The sequence below is a fragment of the Rhinopithecus roxellana genome, chromosome 10, assembly GCF_007565055.1.
Source record: "Rhinopithecus roxellana isolate Shanxi Qingling chromosome 10, ASM756505v1, whole genome shotgun sequence".
Classification (NCBI taxonomy): Eukaryota; Metazoa; Chordata; class Mammalia; order Primates; family Cercopithecidae; genus Rhinopithecus; species Rhinopithecus roxellana.
In genome coordinates, this window is record NC_044558.1 from 29,928,339 (window position 1) to 29,941,414 (window position 13,076).

The following is a 13,076-nucleotide window of genomic DNA, read 5'->3' on the forward strand; positions in this document are numbered from 1 at the left end:
ATGACCATGATGGCATCTCATTCTTTTTTATTGCTGCATAGTATTCCATTGTGTATAGATGTACCACAGTTTCTTTATTGAGTCCTCTGTTGATGGGCATTTTGGTTGCTTCCAAATCCTGGCTGTTGTGAAGAGTACTGCAACAAACATGTAAGTGCAGATATCTCTTTCATATACTGATTTCCTTTCTTTTGGCTATATACCCAGCAATGGGATTGCTAGATTTTACATTAGCTCTATTTTTAGTTTTTCGAGGAACCTCCCAACTATTCTCCATATGATTTTACTAATTTGCATTCCCACCAACAGTGTACAAGGGTTCCCTTTTCTTCACATTTTCTCCAGCATTTGTTATTGCCTGTCTTTTGGATAAGAGCTATTTAGCTGGGGTAAGATGGTGTCTCACTGTAGTTTTGATTTGCATTTCTCTGATGATCAATGATGTTGAGCCCTCTTGACATCTGTATGTCATCTTTTGAGACATGTCTATTCAAATATTTTGTCCATTTTTGATTGGATTATTAGTTTTTTTCCTGTAGAGTTGTTTGAGCTCCTTATGCATTCTGGTTATTAATCCCGTGTCAGATTGATAGTTTGCAAATGTTTTCTCCTATTCTGTGGGTTGTCTCTTCTCTTTGTTGATTGTTTTCTTTGCTGTATAGAGGCTCTTTAACTTGTTGTGATCCCATTTGTCCATTTTTGCTCTGGTTGCCTATGCTTGTGGGGTATTGCTCAATAAATTTTCACCCAGATCAATATCCTGGAGATTTTGCCCAATGTTTTCATGCAATAGTTTCATTGTTTAAGGTCTTAGATTTAAGTATTTAATCCATTTTGATTTAATTTCTGTATATGGTGAAACATGGAGGTCAAGTTTCATTCTTCTGCATATCCAGTTTTCCTGGCACCATTTATTGAAGAGACTGTCCTTCCTCCAATGTATGTTTTTGGCATCTTTATCGAGAATGAGTTCATTGTAGTATGTGAACTCATTTCTGGGTTCTCTATTCTGTTCCATTGGTCTATGTGTCTATTTTATGCCAGTACTATACTATTTTGGTTACTATAACTCTATAGTATAATTTGAAGTCAGACAATGTGATTCCTCCAGTTTTGTTCTCTTTGCTTAGGATAGCTTTGTTATGCTGGGTCTTTCATGGTTTTATATAAATTTTAGGATTTTTTTCTATTTCTATGAGTAGAAATGTCTTTGATGTTTTGACAGAGATTGCATTGCATCTGTAGATTGCTTTGGGTAGTATGGATAGGATATTTTAATAATATTGGTTCTTCCACCCCATGACATCGAATTAGCTTTCCATTTTTTGGTGTCCTCTCCACGTTGTTTCATCAATGTTCTGTAGTTTTTATTATAGAGAACTTTCACTTCTTGCCACCAAACCTTATTTTAAACCAAACTTTTTAGTCATTTATTTTGCCTGTCTGAAACTTGAGTTATTAACTGTTGAACTGGGCAGTCTTCTCATCAAGTTTTTGAAATGAAGAACACTGAGAGAGATTGTGATTTCTTTGCATGTCAGACTTGGGGAACAAAATGTCTCAGAAAGTTGAAGGAACTGAATCAAGAGTAGTGCTATTAACTTAAAAATCTCACAATCTAAAAATTTAGAAAAGGGACTTTATTTCTTTTAAAAGATCACAGTCTGCAAGGTGGCCATCTCTCAGACTGGGAAATGTGCCTCCAGCAAAGACTGGAGATGGGCACTTTGAAGGAGGAGGGATGGGGTAGGAGCTTTATGCTGAAAGGGTTACCTAAATATACATATTCAAACTGCTACAGAAGGAGCTATGAATATTCAGGAAAGTGGTCCTGACGCATGTGTATTGAACAAACATGTATATAACAAATGATCCATGTTCAGTTTGGGGTGGAGACTTCACATTTATTTATTTATTTATTTTTATTTTTATTTTTTTTAATATTAATTATATTTTTTTTATTATACTTTAAGTTCTAGGGTACATGTGCATAACGTGCAGGTTTGTTACATATGTATACTTATGCCATGTTGGTGTGCTGCACCCATCAACTCGTCAGCACCCATCAATTCATCATTTATATCATGTATAACTCCCCAATGCAATCCCTCCGTCCTCCCCCCTCCCCCCTCCCCATGATAGACCCCAGTGTGTGATGTTCCCCTTCCCGAGTCCAAGTGATCTCATTGTTCAGTTCCCACCTATGAGTGAGAACATGCGGTGTTTGGTTTTCTCTTCTTGTGATAGTTTGCTAAGAATGATGGTTTCCAGCTGCATCCACGTCCCTACAAAGGACGCAAACTCATCCTTTTTTATGGCTGCATAGTATTCCATGGTGTATATGTGCCACATTTTCTTAATCCAGTCTGTCACAGATGGACATTTGGGTTGATTCCAAGTCTTTGCTATTGTGAATAGTGCCGCAATAAACATACGTGTACATGTGTCTTTGTAGTAGACTAATTTATAATCCTTTGGGTATATACCCAGTAGTGGGATGGCTGGGTCATATGGTACATCTAGTTCTAGATCCTTGAGGAATTGCCATACTCTTTTCCATAATGGTTGAACTAGTTTACAATCCCACCAACAGTGTAAAAGTGTTCCTATTTCTCCACATCCTCTCCAACACCTGTTGTTTCCTGACTTCTTAATGATTGCCATTCTAACTGGTGTGAGATGGTATCTCATTGTGGTTTTGATTTGCATTTCTCTGATGGCCAGTGATGATGAGCATTTTTTCATGTGTCTGTTGGCTGTATGAATATCTTCTTTTGAGAAATGTCTGTTCATATCCTTTGCCCACTTTTTGATGGGGTTGTTTGTTTTTTTCTCGTATATTTGTTTGAGTTCTTTGTAGATTCTGGATATTAGCCCTTTGTCAGATGAGTAGGTTGCAAAAATTTTCTCCCATTCTGTAGGTTGCCTGTTCACTCTGATGGTAGTTTCTTTTGCTGTGCAAAAGCTCTTTAGTTTAATTAGATCCCATTTGTCAATTATGGCTTTTGCTGCCGTTGCTTTTGGTGTTTTAGACATGAGAGACTTCACATTTAAATGTATTACAATTAGATCCTATACATCAAAGGATTTTCTCAGTACACAAAGTCATTCAGGTGCACAGCCTCTGTAAATTAGCCAGAACCAGTCCATGGCCAGTGGTCTTATCAGGAGAAAGTTACTGAAATCAGTATCTTGTCCAATCAAAGCTGTAATTATGGCTTGTGGAACAGGGGTTCAGTTAGTCTCTGTCTGGTGGTGAGCTACAACTGTTTTAACATTGCTTATCTTGAGGCCAGTGCTTGTTTAACTGCTAGAGAAAAATAAAAACCTATGGCAGTTAAAGCATAGTTTAAGTGTGTGTTTTGGGTGGGGATTGGGGGAGATACATGACTTAACCCTTGCCTGACATGGCCATATGATGTGTTTATAATTTGGTATCTTACTGTCACAAAGCGTCTGTTCTCTCAGCCTCGTGGTCTCCATTTGATATGGTTTGGTTGTGTCCCCACCCAAATCTCATCTCATGTTGAATTGTAGCTCCCATAATTTCCACATGTTCTTGGAGGAACTGGTAGGAGATAATTTAATCCCGGTGGCAGTTTCCCCCATATTTTCTCATGGTAGTGAACAAGTCTCACTAGACCATCCTCTCTTGCCTGCCGCCCTAAGACATGCCTTTTGTCTGCCACCATGATTGTGAGGCTGCCTCAGCCACGTCAAACTGTGAGTCCATTAAACCTCTTTTTCTTTATAAATTACCAGTCTCGGGTATGTCTTTATCAGCAGCATGAAAACGGACTATTGCACAATTTTAGCATTAATTTAGGTCAGCTGTTGTGTCTAACAGTAAACGGCGAGGGGTATACTGAGGTGTGCCTGACCTCCCATCCTGTCGTGGCCAGAAACTCCATTTTTTTTAATGTTCAGTTGGTTGACAGGCTTAGGATTTTATTTTTAGTTTATAGTGTACTAGTTACCATTTTGAGACAAATGTTTCTTACATATTTTTTCTTTTTTTCAAAAATACCACAAAGAAAAGACTGTTATCCTCATTTTATAGTTGTGGAAATATTCTTTATGAGATTAAGGACAAAGGTAAGGTTACAGAGCTAAGGATGACAGAATCAGAATTCACACCCAGATCTGCGTTACTCCCAAATTATGCTTTTACCACACCAGTAGGAATATGTGTTATAATTGGCCTTTATTCTAAAAATAAAACAGTGCATTTATAAGATTATAGAAGTCTGAATTTGACAACAGCATGTGTGAAAAATATTTAGGGAGTTTAAGCAAGCTTATTGCATCAACTCATATGGGATATTTCTACCAAAAAATTATTGGCTTAATATTGGTCTGTGTTCATTGATGGACTGTATCTATTATGATAGAATGATAATTACACTGTTTCATGAATCAAACCAGTTGGATTACTGGTTAGTACAGTTTGAATAGACAGAGTAGAGCTTGTTCAGGGAGAAGTGATAAAGATGGTGGAAATCCTCAGAATCAAGGCATATGCGGAACTATTGAAAGAAGGGAACAGGTCAAGATTAATAATAGTCAAGATTCTTTTAGTTTCAAGTACTGGATTCATCCTAAATTGGCATTAGCAAAAATGGGAAAATATTGATACATATTGCTGAAATGTCCTGATAATGTTATCAGTTGTGGTTAACAGCAAAAAGCTTGGCGTGGTCAACAATGAGATGGCCTTTGTGTCTTCTGTATAATGGCACAGGAGAAAAGTGGCAGTAGATAAAACTGGAGAGATGGTTAGGCCATATACATTGAGTCTTGAGGCCAATAAATAAGAAGTTTGAATTTTATTGTGAGTGCAATGGAAAGCCTGTGGAATGTTTTCTCCAGGAGTGTGATCATACATCTTTGGGTACATGGTTTAAATAAAATTTTAAAATTCTGTGTAATACTAACAGTCATATTCTCTCTCTCTCTCTCTGTCACTCTCAGGTCTCTCATTGTGTGTGTGTGTGTGTGTGTGTGTGTGTGTGTGTGTGTGCGCGCGCGCGCGCGCGCGCATGCACGCATGTGGTTCTATTTATAAGAAATCAGTTTATTACTGAATTGCCTTAGTTCTCCCTTCTTAAATAATGTGGATACTATTTAAAAATTGGGAGTATACTAGTGGTTATTATTATAATACATACTTGACCTACTGAAAAGCTCAGTTCCCTTTCTATAATTCCCATAACATTTGTATTTTCTAATTTAATAAGGGTCTTCTTGCGAGTTGGTAAGGTCTAGTGTAGGGACTGTACTTTATCACAAGTCATTAGCTCAGTGCCTTGCATATAGTAAGTATTCTAAACAATTTTTAAAAGAGAGCATGAACAATCTAGGGAAGAAACCACATGTACGTATTTCAGCATGTTTGGGGTCAATCTTAATTTAATCTCTCTAATGCTCTGGATTTCCACAGTTCTATGCCCCATCCTATCTGTGCCTTCTCTGGTATATGGATCTCCACATAAAAATCAAAATCTATGGAGACAGGGTATGAAGTGGAACCCAGAATCGGCCATCTCAGAGAAGCAGGTGTTTACAGAAAGGAAGATGCAGAGAGACTAGATTTGGGAGCTAAATCTTTGGTTGGAGGAAACTAAGTTAGAGAACTAGTTCCATACATTGGAATTCCAGAAACTTTCAGAAGAGTCGGTTGGACATATTAGTCCAAAGACTATTAGTGTGGTTTTTGTATGGTGAATAGAATAATGTGGGTATAGAATTGGAAAGTGATAAGAATTTCCACAAAAATATACATATAGTAAGGTGAAGGTGATTTCACAGACAGTTAAGATCAAATGTATAACGTATATGGCTTTCTGTAGCTTCTGTTTGATCAAAGGCCAGAATAGCAAATTTAAAGGTTTACCCATCCTTCAAGTCTCCCATAAGCAACACTTCCCATGGCGTTTTAGAGTAACTGAAGAACAGACAGTTTGAAATTATGTTATTTGGGGAGAGCCAAGAGTAGCAATATTCTAAATTTTGGTAAGACAGGTACCATGTGTTTAAAATTTTTTTATTTTTATTTTTATTATACTTTATGTTCTAGGGTACATGTGCACAATGTGCAGGTTTGTTACATATGTATACGTGTGCCATGTTGGTGTGCTGCACCCGTTAACTTGTCATTTACGTTAGGTATATCTCCTAATGCTATCCCTCCCCACTGCCCCCACCCCATGACAGGCCCCAGTGTGTGATGTTCCCCTTCCTGTGTCCAAGTGTTCTCATTGTTCAATTCCCATCTATGAGTGAGAACATGCAGTGTTTGTTTTTGGTCCTTGCGATAGTTTGCTGAGAATGATGGCTTCCAACTTCATCCATGTCCCTACAAAGGACATTAACTCATTTTTTTAATGGCTGCATAGTATTCCATGGTGTATATCTGCCACATTTAAAGCAGGGGCTAACGTTAATACTATTTGTTTAAATTTAAGAGTCCTAACCAGAGCTTTCTCTAAGAAATGAAAAGTAATGAGTTTTTATTTTTTTAAAGCCTTATTATGAGAAATTCATGTGGTGATCAGGTATTTGAAACTATTGAAGAAAAAAATGAAAGAAAATGTCTTTAATAAAGTGGAAGGGCACAGATTTACTGAAAAAAATTATTTAAGTAATTTTTTTCCAACCTTTAGAGCTTTAGAATTATAAATTAAAAGCCTCTACTAAAAGGCAATCCACCACTGATTGTATTTTAAAGCTTGCTATACATTAAGCACTTTGCATCACCTTAGCTTTTTTTAAAAATCATTTTTGTTTCTACAACACTTGGTAAACTTTCAGTAAAAAGACCATCTTTCTTATTTCTTGATCAAATGTGTTAAAAGACACTTTCATTTATAAAATTAATTTTATGATTATATTTATAGAACTCATAACTTTTTAAAATTTCCAGTAGAAAAATGTTTTGAAAAATATTTATACTCTGTAAACCCTGTCAAGTAATTGTTAACCTTGTATTCATTTGAACACAATTTAATTTAGGCCAAAGTTATTTAATTCATTATTATATATATTATACTGTTATTGTTCACAAAAATTGACTCTTTTCCAAATAAAAATTGTGTTCTAATATTTAATTCATGATGCTTTAAAGTATTAAATATTATGCTTTGCTCTCCCTTTGTACAAACTTGATAAGTTCTCAAGCAGACAGGGAAGAAAACATGAATAATTATTCTCATATTATAATTAATAATCATATATAATTCATAAATTCCATACTTACAGAAACTAAATTAAAAATTTACAACAGAGAAAAGCAAAACTAATAAGTAATTTAAAATATAGAGTTAAAAAAGAAATGGGGAGATGATCCAGATAAAGGAGAAAAAGCACATTTAATTTAATGTTAGGAATGAAAAAGGAGACATAACTACAGATAACTTAAAAATTAAGAGATATCTTTAATCTCAGCATTTTGGGTGGCCAAGGTGGGCAGATGGCTTGATCCCAGGAGTTTGAGACCGGCCTGGGCACCGTAAGTACAGATACCTAAAAATTAAGAAATATCTGTCATCCCAGCACTTTGAGAGGCCAAGGTGGGCAGATGACTTGAACCCAGGAGTTTGAGACCAGCCTGGGCACCATGGTGAGGCCCCATCTCTAAAAAAAATAACCAGGTGTGGTAACATATGCCTGTAGTCCCAGCTATTCAGGGGGCTGAGATGGGAGGATCACCTGAGCCTGGGGTTGGGGCCATCGACGCTGCAGTGAGCCCGTGATCGCACCACTGCACTCCAGCCTGGGTCACAGAGTGAGACCCCGTCTCAAAAATAAATAAATAAGTGGACATTTAAAATAACCTTATGACAATAAATTTCAAACGGATGAAATCACAAACTTCTAGTAAGATATAACTTATACACTTTGTAAAAGAAAATGAAAAAATCTGAATAGTTTATAAGCTTTAAAGGAGAGAAATGGGTAGTTAATAATTGTGTATTCCTCCAATAGCCCATATTCTGAAGTATTTTACTCAAATTCTGGAGCCCTAATGGGATGATAACTATGTGGCTATAAACCCATTGAAGCCAGAGGTTATGCCTTTGTCACCTTCATATTTCCATCACAAAGTATAATGACTTATATTTTAGGCCCTCAATAAATATTTGTTGAAGTAATGAAAGAAAGAAGTATTGTACATTTAAAAGTCTTGGTTTTTTTTCTAATCTCACTAACCTTTGAGCACCCCTGGGAAGTCATTTTACATATTTTTGATCAGTTTCCACCCCTGTTGTCCTTGAAAATTTTCTCAAATTATCTCTATTTTCAAGCCCTTTACTAAATCTCACTCACCTCATTCAAAGCAGACAAACCCAGCTTCCATTCTAAACTTAAAATTGAGGTGACTATCTCAAAAAATTGACTACTTCAAATTCCTGCTTCCAGAATCCATCAACTCATTTATATCCATTCTCAGAATATGAAATCTCTCTTTCAGTTCAAGTGCAATCCTTCCTCCTGCCTTCTGGATCCTAATTCCTTGTGTCTGCTCTAAAGCTATCTATGGATTATTAGTGTATGATTCCTCAGCTTCAAACTCATTCTCTTCGGTGACTTTTTCTTTTAATCTTTTAAAGGTATCTTTCCTACCAAAGGCAAACAGGCAAAACAAAGCCAAACCAAACCAAACCAAGTTAGCCAGTCAACCAAATGATGACAATAAGAACAATAACAACAAGTGAATACCTACTTTGACTTAGACTGTCTCTGAGATGCTAGAACAGCTTTAGTAATGTGCAACTGTTTATGCCTTGCTAGTTTGGGGTTATTTAATACACAATCACTAACCCACTGATGCTATCAAGTTGTGCAGAGTAATTATGCTAAAGTATAACATAGAAGAGTAGTTTCCTTATATAAGGGGAAAATTAATGAGCATCACTGCTTCATATGAGGAAAAAAATAATCTAATAAAGAGTCAAATGAGTGAGTGCTCACATTCTTCATTTCAGGGAGGTATATTTAGTGAATGAAGGGATTAATCTAGGATATTTAAATACTAACTGATTAAAGTTTTGAAAATAAATTCACAAAACTGAACAGGGATGGATGTATCATATGGTAGATTATGCACATGGAACAAAATATCAAATGATAAAGATTAAAATTAAAACTATGACTTTTCAAAGGGTCTCAAACCTTGGCTAGAGAACCATACATATTCATACTTACAGAAACAGAGTAATTTATTTACTGTGGTTTGGGTATTCAGGATTCCTTCATAAGCAATCGTTGCCTAGCATGGACTTGGTGTTGTAAGAGATAAACAAAGAAGCTGGTAAAGCAAAGAAATTGCTTTTTTGATCTAGAATTTCTTTTATGCCCTAGATGTCAAAATGTGGTATGTCTTTTGAAAAATAATTGTAAATTAATTAGGAAATAACTTCATCTTAGAGACTATTTATCCCAGTTGAAGACTTTTTTTGGTGTTACTCACGAGTAAAGACAGAACAACTACAGCTTGCATTTTTACAGAATAATTTCAAAGTAATTAAATTTTTTTTGATTTCCTAAATTTGAAAAATCTTCGAAACATATTCAAAATTAGGCTTAGAGTTAAATAAGTAAAATTATTTTACTGAGGACTTCCCTCAAGTTTCATCTCAGTTTGAAAATAGTCACTGGTTGAGAGATATGGCCTTTGAAAGGTAACATATTTTAGATAATAACTATCGTGTAACATTTATATCCCCTCCCTTTGTACACAGTTTATGACTTTGGATATGTAAGAGTTAGACCTGCTTTGTCCTGTAGGCCTCCTCTCTTCTTCTCCCACCTCCCTCAACTCCCTATCCTACTCTCAAACTTTACAAACTAGCTTTCTAGTGAACAATTTCCTGGATCTTTGGGGCCATGCCTTATTCTCTTTTTTTATACTTTGGTCACAACTAATTTATTTGCTCATTGCTTTCTTTGTTCTTTACTTTTAGCTACTGAGGGAAAAGTTTATTGTCCTTGTCCTTAAGGAAGTCACACTGTTATTAGCAAATTGTTTTAGAATTATTTCCTGCTTTATCTCTCTATTTTGAGGATAGGGGCTGTATGTTACTCATATTTATGCCTAAAGTAGTGCCTGACACAAAGTAGATGCTAATTACATTTTGTTGGATTTTGTTGAATATTGATTTTGTACATATCATCTCTAAATTCAGAAGGTGTGAAAGTTAACTTTGCTTGTGCTATCTAACGAATGGTGTCTAAAGAGCTCAGACTAATAATGTTTTTCATTTTAAAGACTAAAATAAAATATTAAAAACCCATAAATAAGTTTTTTTTTATTGTTTGTTTTAATGGATCACAAATGACTAACAAACATGTAAGAAGACGTTCTGTCTCACTCACAGCCAGGAATGGCTAACTAAACTCTACCTAAAAATCTACTAAAATCTAACTATACTAATAATATCCAGAGATTTATGTGAGTTTGCCAAAATGGGAACTCTCACACATTGTTGGTATGATTCTAAATAATTATAATTATTATAACTTAAAATTTGATACAGTAATCATTTTGGAGTAGTAATCTTAAAATTTTAAAAAGCATTCAAACCATTTGACTCACGAAACACACAATTTGTATCCCAGTGTATTGTTGCATGCATGTAGTCCCAGCTACTCTGAAGGAAGGCTGAGGTGGTAGGATACTGTAGGCCCAGGGTTCAAGTCCAGCCTGGGCAACATAACAAGACCTTGTCTCTAAAAAAAGAAAAAAAGAATTTAAATTAAAAAAGTTTAAAAAAATTTAAATTAAAAAAGTTTAAAAAGAATCACACAATTTAATAGGTAGAAATAAAAGTACTATTATGAAAAGATACTTCTTTAAAGATAACTACAGCATCATTGCTACTAATAGCTAAAGAAATAAAAAAGAGAAAAAGCCTAAAAGTTAATTCATAGAATGGCTAAATAACTATGATATATCCAAATTATGCAACTACAAAAACATTATGATATAGATCATTGGTGTTAACATGGTAAGAGAAAAAATCAAGATATAGAACACATACTTTTATAAATGTAAATAAAACATTATAATGGAACACATAATAATTCTATTATAATTTTTTTTTTTTTTCTTTTTGAGACGGAGTCTCGCTCTGTCGCCCAGGCTGGAGTGCAGTGGCCGGATCTCAGCTCACTGCAAGCTCCGCCTCCCGGGTTTACGCCATTCTCCTGCCTCAGCCTCCCGAGTAGCTGGGACTACAGGTGCCCGCCAACACGCCCGGCTAGTTTTTTGTATTTTTTAGTAGAGACGGGGTTTCACTGTGTTAGCCAGGATGGTCTCGATCTCCTGACCTCGTGATCCGCCCGTCTCGGCCTCTCAAAGTGCTGGGATTACAGGCTTGAGCCACCGCGCCCGGCCTCTATTATAATATTTTTAAGCTAATAAGAATAAAACAGATTTTAAAACCAAGCCAGCTAAAAGCAAGAGTAACAACTTATAGCAGTGTCAAAGATGAATTTCCTACACACGGTTCGTTCAAAGGGAGTGAACCCTTTGAGCTTCTGGACTGCTCAGAAGATTGCTCCTTTGAGATGAGAGAGCTCACACCTCGGCACAGAGATTTGTATGTTGTCTCCAATTCGGTAACAGCTGCTAGGAAAATGGAGTTCGAGCCTTGGTGATAGTTCACTTCTGTCTCCTTTCTCTTTCTTGTAGTTATCAGTTTGATAGCAAATAATCTCTTACATATTTGATCTATTCTGAATTGTTTTAATTAATATTCATGCCACCATATTTTTCTAACTTATTTATTAAAATATCAGCCACAATTCTAAACTACAAAAGAAAAATAAACAAACCTCAAGCAGACGAGACATCTGAAAAATTTTTGTTAGCTTAATTTTGTCCCTTGGGAGTAAACCAGGCTAGATGTTGAAACTATATATATGCAAACTGAAGTGAACTATTACATTTTGATTAACATAATTTGTAACAACTAGCTTCTTTTTATTAAAATATCTATTTGAGATAAAATTTATTTTTGATATCCATTTCCAGGTAATTGCCTTGATTCTGCATTATCTATGGAACATAAACTGAGTTTTTTACAGTTGGTGGATACTTACGTACAAGATTTTGCTGTGAATATCAGGGCAAGGTAGCAGAAAACATTGAAATACATTAATGAAAATAATTTTTTAAATTGATATAATGCAATTAGATTACTTTAGCTAATAGCATAGCTTTATTTTATTTTATTATTTATTTTTTAAGACACAGTGTTACTTGTTTCCCAGGCTGGAGTGCAGTGGCACGATATCTGCTCACTTCAGCCTGCGCCTCCTGGGCTCAAGCAATTCTCACACCTCAGCCTCCTGAAAGCTGGGACCACAGGTGTGCCCACCATGCAGGGCTAATTTTTGTATTTTTAGTGGAGACAGGGTTTTGTCATGTTGCCCAGGCTGGCCTCAAACTCCTGGTCTTAAGTGATCTAACCACCTTGGCCTCCCAAAGTGCCAGCATTACAGGTGTGAGCCACCACACTCATCCTAATTGCATAGTTTTAGACATCCATATTGGATTAGCTCTTCTGTAGTGTCCTAATGACCTGTGACCAGTGGTAAGAGTATGGAATTGGGTAGTTTCTATGACAAGGAATCTTTTGTGGCAACTAATAGCTACAGTATCAAGAGTTTTTAAAACCACTCTCCTCTGGTCTCAATGGAGTCAAAGAAAGCTCTCCTGACTGCTTCTGAAAAAGGATGTCAAATGAAACTGTTTCAAATTGCCAAATAGCCTGGCTAATCCTGCCTGTCTCCAATCACAGACTCTGAATCCATATTTTTCTCACCGTGGTAAGCTTTCCAACTATTTTTCAGATAACAAAACTTATATTTGGAATAATTTGGTGCTTCTGTGGTAGTAAAACCATGACTGAAATGTATCTCTGTGGAAACCCTTAATTCACTTAAAATCTATTATTCCTCCTAATGATTCAAGGCTTCAAATATTTCAATGGTAAAGAAAGAACATTTTCTATTCAGAGGGAATATTCATTTACTTCTTCGGTGCTTTGTGTGTCTGAAGAAGAAAAATATGA

At 35.7% G+C, this 13,076-nt stretch overlaps 1 protein-coding gene across 1 annotated transcript in view; it reads left to right on the plus strand.

Annotated features, from left to right (window-relative positions):
• Positions 1–13,076, plus strand: part of PTPRQ (protein tyrosine phosphatase receptor type Q) — a 220,149-nt gene that overhangs the window by 62,083 nt on the left and 144,990 nt on the right. The window lies entirely within an intron of this gene.